This window comes from Homalodisca vitripennis, chromosome 2 (genome assembly GCF_021130785.1).
Source record: "Homalodisca vitripennis isolate AUS2020 chromosome 2, UT_GWSS_2.1, whole genome shotgun sequence".
Taxonomy (NCBI): Eukaryota; Metazoa; Arthropoda; class Insecta; order Hemiptera; family Cicadellidae; genus Homalodisca; species Homalodisca vitripennis.
In genome coordinates, this window is record NC_060208.1 from 154,856,363 (window position 1) to 154,864,746 (window position 8,384).

Consider the following 8,384-nt stretch of genomic DNA (forward strand, 5'->3'; position numbering starts at 1 on the left):
TGTCGTCTCCTCAATATTTTAAGCCACTGAAGGAGAACATTATAAGATCGTAAAGTAGTACAAACATTTTAATTATAATAATGCTCTAATATATGTACCCAACTACAGTTCTTTAAATGCTGTATTATCTACAATATAATTTTTTAATTATGGATAAACATTAAATCACAAAAAGTTCTTGCTATAGCAGTAAGCGAACCCTGGTGTCTCACTTGCAGGGAAGGGCTCTTTACCAATACACCACGGAGCCCTTTTTTTTAGAATAAATTGTTGAACCAAAGTGTAATACAAGACGAAAGTATAGACAAATAATAATATTTTATCTAAATAGAAAAAAATATTAAAAACATACTATATTCCTTTAGAAATGAGTAATGCTATAAACGAATTAAAAACAATCTAATTTAGTGTTGTTTAATACATTGGATGAAAAACAATAATGTAATGTATTAATATATAAACAGTATAAACTTATATTTAAAACTGTATCTTTATACAAGTAACAAATAATATAATATAATGGATAAAACAAGTAACCTGTAGTTGAAGCAGCCAAGTTTAAGCTTTTCTGAGATCCATGAGATGAGTTCACAAATAATGCTCTCAGACTCCATGAAATGCACTTGGATGCTCCTCAACGCAGTACAAATAAATCCCACTGAGCCATCAGGATTGTAGCAACTTTACCGAACATTGAAAGCCTGTAAAACCTCTCCCTTACCTTAGCTTACCTAGGTTCAATGTTTCGAGAACATATGATTTATAGGTCTAACTCGTGTATAGGCCTTAATGAGTGTGTGATATATCTGCGTCAGTGTTATATATGTTTTAACTATATCTCAGTTATTGCATAAATCATTTCAGTTTCTTGATCAAAGTACTGAATAATTTAAAGGTTAAAACAGTCCTTACATACTGTCTAAACAATGGTGTACCGTATTCATAATGAATGAGAATGGAGAGTAATGTAAATTTAATTACAGTTTAATATCTGAATTTAACTTGAATTTACAATAAAATTAACTTTAAAGAACATGGATTGTAATACCCCTAAACGTTTTATAAAACCAAATATAGCTTTACAATTTTACAATTGTTCTTCAAACAAAATTCATTTACATGCACGGAAATTTAATAAAGTGCCTTCATGTTTTCCACTACAACAATTCTTCTTGTAATAAGGTTGAACTAAAGTTTTTAAAAATTATTTAGATATTATTTTTAAATCGCCCATTATAACTGTATTTACTATTTATTTTCTTTGAAGATGTTGAATATTAGAATTACAATTGCTTGAAAACAAACAATAGTTACGTTTATACATTTTAAAAATATAACACAGGTCCTTTTTGATAACACAAGTGTTATATACCACGAATTAGAAGACTCAGTTGTTGCACACTGATGCTGTAATCGTTCAAAGCTTTTCACCAATGTCATTTCAAATAAAAATTCTGTTTAAAAGATTTTACTGTACAAGTAACTTTCTAAGACAATTTTTCAAATAATTACTCGGAACGTATCTTCGAAACAAACGGTTGAACTGAAAACTTCTTACTTCTTAATCCAAAATTTTTCCACACTCTTAATTTACCTGGAAAGTTGCTTGTGCAGTACAAGTCAAAATATTAATATACAATTATGTAATGGAATCAGATAGTGTATTGCAATTGATCACAATTGGAGAAGCGGCTAAAGCGAGTCGCGCAGTTTATAGAAATTCATAGAAGACTGAAAATTTATACTTTTTAACGTATCAAAAAGTAAATCTCTTTTATGACGTTAAAAGCATAACGCACCGAAACTCTAAATTGTTCTTCACACTTTCAAATTGCTTGTTTTTAACATGCTATTGGTATGATACAGATTACATCGTTTTAGTGAGAGGGCTGCTATGTGGCTTCCATCGTACTTATCACTTAGGATGTAAGAGGTTGAATGTAATGAAACATTTTTTTCAGACCGATTATCTGTGTTTATAATATCACAAAGTGTTACAATAAATAATTTTCACCTCTGGAGGCAAAGATTTGACTGTGTTTTGTTTATATTGGTTGGATCTTTATAAGTCATTAACTTATTCCTCCCGTACAAGTGCCGGTTAATAACATCACAAAGTGTTACAATAAATAATTATCACCTCTGGAGGCAAAGATTTGACTGTGTTTTGTTTATAGTGGTTGGATCTTTATAAGTCATTAACTCATTCCTCCCGTACAAGTTCCAGTTAATAATATCACAAAGTTTTAAAATAAATAATTTTCATCTCTGGAGGCAAAGATTTCACTTTGTTTTGTTTACAGTAATTTATATATGGGTACTTACTTAATACTGACTTGAATAATATATATTATAGTCATGTAAACCCCTTATTGGTTGCTACGCAAATAATAATTTATTATCTTAAAATAAGTCAAATAAAAATATCCGCTAATACTATAATACAAGGTTTTCAGGAGTTTCTTGGGAGAAAGCAAAAATATATAGAGATGGACTAAAAACGGTTTAACGTAAAACGACTTCTTCCAACAATATACAACACATTTTATTACATAAAATATCGGGATATACTGTATAATACTATATAATACCAGTGTTTCTACTCTTCATAGATCCAACACATCATGTTGCATATACAAGTAAATATACTGAAATATCAGAAATAACAAGATGAAATGCCAAAGAATTTTGTTCTAAAGTTGTCATGATAACAAAAGCAATATCGGAGAGAGGGCTTGAATTTACAACGTCAGTTTTAATTTATATTCAGTTTTAACTGTGAGGAACCAATTAAACATTACGAACTTTAGAAGCTATAAAAGTAAATGTCATCCGACTTTTAAACTTATTCACGCAAAGTAATTCCGAGGCGTCTTTTAATCTCTTAGTTAAGGACTGTATGTTGGTATTAGCCAATGAATAAGGATATTAGAATAGAAGTTTGCTCTACCTGATTTTATAGTAACGCAATTTGTTTTTCAAGGATAAGTACTTTTATTTGGACAGTTTCACTTTCTATTTGTACTATTCTTATTGTATTATCCCCCCCCCCCCACCCCCCCCCCCCCCCACCCCCCCCCCCCCCCACCCCCCCCCCCCCCCACCCCCCCCCCCCCCCACCCCCCCCCCCCCCCACCCCCCATTTCTGCATTTCATATAACAATACACACTCATACATACAGTTTCACAGTTACGCCTCTTTCATACTTCGCCAATGCAACCCACTTAGTACAACGGAGTCAGTTTTCTAATTGGGCGGTCTCCCCAGTCGAATGCCAAAAACTCACCCTGCATTATAGAATGCTTGTGACACCAAGAAGCGTTTAAGGCGAAGTCTTTAACGCCTTGGGCGTTGGAGTATCTTTAATTGAATTGGGCAGTCTGTTGAGAAAATGAACACTCCGCCTGCGAGGGCAGGCGTTCATAAACCACCGTTCTGTGTCCTCCCAGTTCGGTAGTTTGCTCTACCACGTGTCTCATACATGTGTATGTCTTGGCCTCTGGTTAAGGCGCATTTACTCACACAACAAAACAAAGTTGTTTTCCAAAATGTAGAGGCACGGCAGAGTCAACAGCTGCAATTTCTTGAAGGATTCCCTGCACGACTCTCTAAATTTGATTTTGGCGATTATTCGAATTGCTTTTTTTTGGAGTCTGAATGCTCTTTGAAACTGTGGTGTTTGCGCAAGCTCCCCAAAGGACCACTCCGTAGGCCAGATGGGGGTAAATCAGTCCATAATACGCCGTAATCAGTACCTGACTCGGGCAGTATTTGTGCTAAAGATCTCAGAACAAAAATACCTGAGCAGACTTTGGCGCAAACATAGTCAATATGCTCATTCCAAGTCAGCCCTTGGTCAAGGTGCATTCCTAGGAATTTTGAAGAGCTGACTTCTTCCAGTGTGGAGTCATCTAACAAAATAGCAGGCCCACACTGGTTGCCCGCAGTGCGCAAGGCTATATTCAAAAACGTTTGGTTTTTGAAGGGTTTGTTGTAAGATTAAGGCTGTGGAAGTATTGGACACAGTTGTTGACGTCAACAAAAGCCTGTTGTTCCAAAACATTCACTTGATATTGCAATTGAAAAAGAGAGTCGTATCATCGGCAAACTGCACTAATTTTTGCATGCAGAAGCGATGATTTTTACATCGTTGACGTAAAGCAGGAAAAGCACAGGACTGAGGATGGATCCCTGAGGGACTCCGTAACTCAGTTCTATTTTTTTGGACGACTTACTAGATAATCTGGACAACCTGGGATCTGTGAGTTAGAAACGAGCTAAGCCATTTAAGAGGCAAACCTCGAATACCGTGAGACTCAAGTTTGTCAAGCAGTGTACCGTGGTCAACGCAGTCCGAATGCTTTGGACAGTTCTAAGAACACACCCATTGTGTGGTTACGACATTCAATCCCCTCCTACAATCATATCGACAAGACTCACGACTGCGTCTGTTGTCGATTTTGCTCTTCCTGAATCCAAATTGTTTCACTGGAGAGCTGATTGTGTTTCGTTCCAAAAACTGAAGCATTCTTATAAGAAAAAGCTTTTCAAAAATTTTGCTCAGAACTGGCAAGATTGAGACAGGCCGATAATTGGTGATTGAAGCTGGGTCGTCTTTCTTGAAAATTGGGACAACTTTAGCAATTTTCAGGAGAGAGGGGAACACTCCTGTTTGGAATGAATAGTTTTTACCAATTGAGTTAAATTCGAATGTTGTGATAGTATTCGAATAGCTAGCCAAACCTGTAGACAGTAATAACATTATTCCAGCCACTCGAGTGTAGTTCAGGTCAACCATGAGATATTGTGCGAATAGCCAGCCAGACCTGTCTACAGTAAATAACATTATTCCAGCCACTCAAGTATAGTTCTAATCAATCTTAAGATATTTTGACGAGTAGACATTCAGACCTCTAGACATTAATAACATTATTCCAGCCATTCTAGTGAAGTCCTATCCAATCTTAAGATATTGTGCGATTAGACAGTCAGACCTGTAGACATTAATAAACACTATTCCAGCCACTCTAGTGAATTCCTATCCAATCTTAAGATATTGTGCGATTAGACAGTCAGACCTGTAGACAGTAATAACATTATTCCAGTCACTCGAGTGTAGTTTCAGTTCAATCTTAATATATTGTGCGATTAGACAGCCAGACCTGTAAACAGTAATAACATTATTCCAGTCACTCGAGTGTAGTTCAGTTCAATCTTAGGATATTTTGCAAGTAGACAGTCAGACTTCAAGACATTAACAACACTATTCCAGCCACTCGAGTGAAGTCCTATCCAATTTTAAGATATTGTGCGAATAGACAATCAGACCTGTAGACATTATACCATTATTCCAGCCACTCGAATTTAGTTCAGTTCAACCTTGAGATAGTGTTCGAATAGACAGCCAGACCTGTAGACAGTAATAACATTATTCCAGCCATTCGAGTGTAGTTCAGGTCAACCATGAGATATTGTGCGAATAGCCAGCCAGACCTGTAGACAGTAAGAACATTATTCCAGCCACTTAAATGTAGTTCAGTTCAAACTTAAAATGTTGTGCGATTAGACGGTCAGACCTGTAGACAGTAATAACATTATTCCAGCCACTCGAGTGTAGTTCAGTTCAACCTTTAGATATTGTTTAGGGAGAGAAGCCAGACCTGTAGACAGTAATAACATTATTCCAGCCACTCAAGTATAGTCCTGTTTAATCTTAAGATATTTTGTGAGTGGACAGTCAGACCTCTAGACATTAATAACATTATTCCAGCCATTCGAGTGTAAGTTCAGGTCAACCATGAGATATTGTTCGAATAGACAGCCAGACCTGTACACAGTAATAACATTATTCCATTCACTCGAATGTAGTTCAGGTAACCATGAGATATTGAGCGAATAGCCAGCCAGACCTGTAGACAGTAATAACAATATTCCAGCCACTCGATTGTAGTTCAATTCAAACCTTTAGATATTGTGCAGGGAGAGAAGCCAGACCTGTAGACAGTAATAACATTATTCCAGCCACTCGAGTGTAGTTCAGTTCAACCTTGAGATATTGTGCGGAGAGACAGCCACACCTGTAGACAGTAATAACATTATTCCAGTCACTCAAGTGTAGTTCAGTTCAATCTTAAGATATTTTGCGAGTAGACAGTCAGACCTCTAGACAATAATAACATTATTCCAGCCACTCTAGTGAAGTTCCTATTTAATCTTAAGATATTGTGCGATTAGACAGTCAGACCTGTAGACATTAATAACACTGTTCCAGCCATTCTAGTGAATTCCTATCCAGTCTTAAGATATTTTGCGAGTAGACAGTCAGAATTTAAGACATTAACAACACTATTCCAGCCACTCGAGTGAAGTCCTATCCAATCTTAAGATATTGTGCGAATAGACAATCAGACCTGTAGACAGTATACAATTATTCCAGCCACTCGAATGTAGTTCATTTCAACCTTGAGATAGTGTTCGAATAGTCAGCTAGACCTGTAGACAGTAATAACATTATTCCAGCCACTCGAGTGTAGTTTCAGGTCAACCATGAAATATTGTGCGAGTAGCCAGCCAGACCTCTAGACAGTAATAACATTAATCCAGCCACTCGATTGTAGTTTCAGGTCAACCATTAGATATTGTGCGAATATCCAGCCAGACCTGTAAACAGTAATAACATTATTCCAGCCACTCGAGAGTAGTTCAGGTCAACCATGAGATATTGTGCGAATAGCCAGCCAGACCTATAGACAGTAATAACATTAATCCTGCCACTCGAAAGTAGTTCAGGTAACCATGAGATATTGTGCGAATAGCCAGCCAGACCTGTAGACAGTAATAACATTATTCCAGCCACTCGAATGTAGTTCAGTTCAACCTTAAGATATTGTGCAGGGAGAGACGGTCAGACCTGTAGACAGTAATAACATTATTCCAGCCACTCGAGTGTAGTTTCAATTCAACCTTTAGATATTGTGCAGGGAGAGAAGCCAGATCTGTAGACAGTAATAACATTATTCCAGCCACTCGAGTGTAGTTCAGTTCAACCTTGAGATATTGTGCGGAGAGACAGCCACACCTGTAGACAGTAATAACATTATTCCAGTCACTCAAGTGTAGTTCAGTTCAATCTTAAGATATTTTGCGAGTAGACAGTCAGACCTCTAGACATTAATAACATTATTCCAGCCACTCTAGTGAAGTCCTATTTAATCTTAAGATATTGTGCGATTAGACAGTCAGACTTGTAGACATTAATAACACTGTTCCAGCCACTCTAGTGAATTCCTATCCAGTCTTAAGATATTTTGCGAGTAGACAGTCAGACCTGTAGACAGTAATAACATTATTCCAGTCACTCGAGTGTAGTTCAGTTCAATCTTAATATATTGTGCGATTAGACAGCCAGACCTGTAAACAGTAATAACATTATTCCAGTCACTCGAGTGTAGTTCAGTTCAATCTTGAGTATATTTTTCAAGTAGACAGTCAGACTTCAAGACATTAACAACACTATTCCAGCCACTCGAGTGAAGTCCTATCCAATTTTAAGATATTGTGCGAATAGACAATCAGACCTGTAGACAGTATACCATTATTCCAGCCACTCGAATTTAGTTCAGTTCAACCTTGAGATAGTGTTCGAATAGACTGCCAAACCTGTAGACAGTAATAACATTATTCCAGCCATTCGAGTGTAGTTCAGGTCAACCATGAGATATTGTGCGAATAGCCAGCCAGACCTCTAGACAGTAATAACATTATTCCAGCCACTCGAGTGTAGTTCAGGTCCACCATGAGATATTGTGCGAATAGCCAGCCAGACCTGTAGACAGTAAAAACATTATTCCAGCCACTCGAATGTAGTTCAGGTCAACCATGAGATATTGTGCGAATAGCCAGCCAGACCTGTAGACAGTAAGAACATTATTCCAGCCACTTAAATGTAGTTCAGTTTCAAACTTAAAATGTTGTGCGATTAGACGGTCAGACCTGTAGACAGTAATAACATTATTCCAGCCACTCGAGTGTAGTTCAGTTCAACCTTTAGATATTGTGCAGGGAGAGAAGCCAGACCTGTAGACAGTAATAACATTATTCCAGCCACTCAAATATAGTTCTGTTCAATCTTAAGATATTTTTGTGAGTGGACAGTCAGACCTCTAGACATTAATAACATTATTCCAGCCATTCGAGTGTAGTTCAGGTCAACCATGAGATATTGTTCGAATAGACAGCCAGACCTGTACACAGTAATAACATTATTCCATTCACTCGAATGTAGTTCAGGTCAACTATGAGATATTGAGCGAATAGCCAGCCAGACCTGTAGACAGTAATAACATTATTCCAGCCACTCAAATGTAGTTCAGTTCAACCTTAA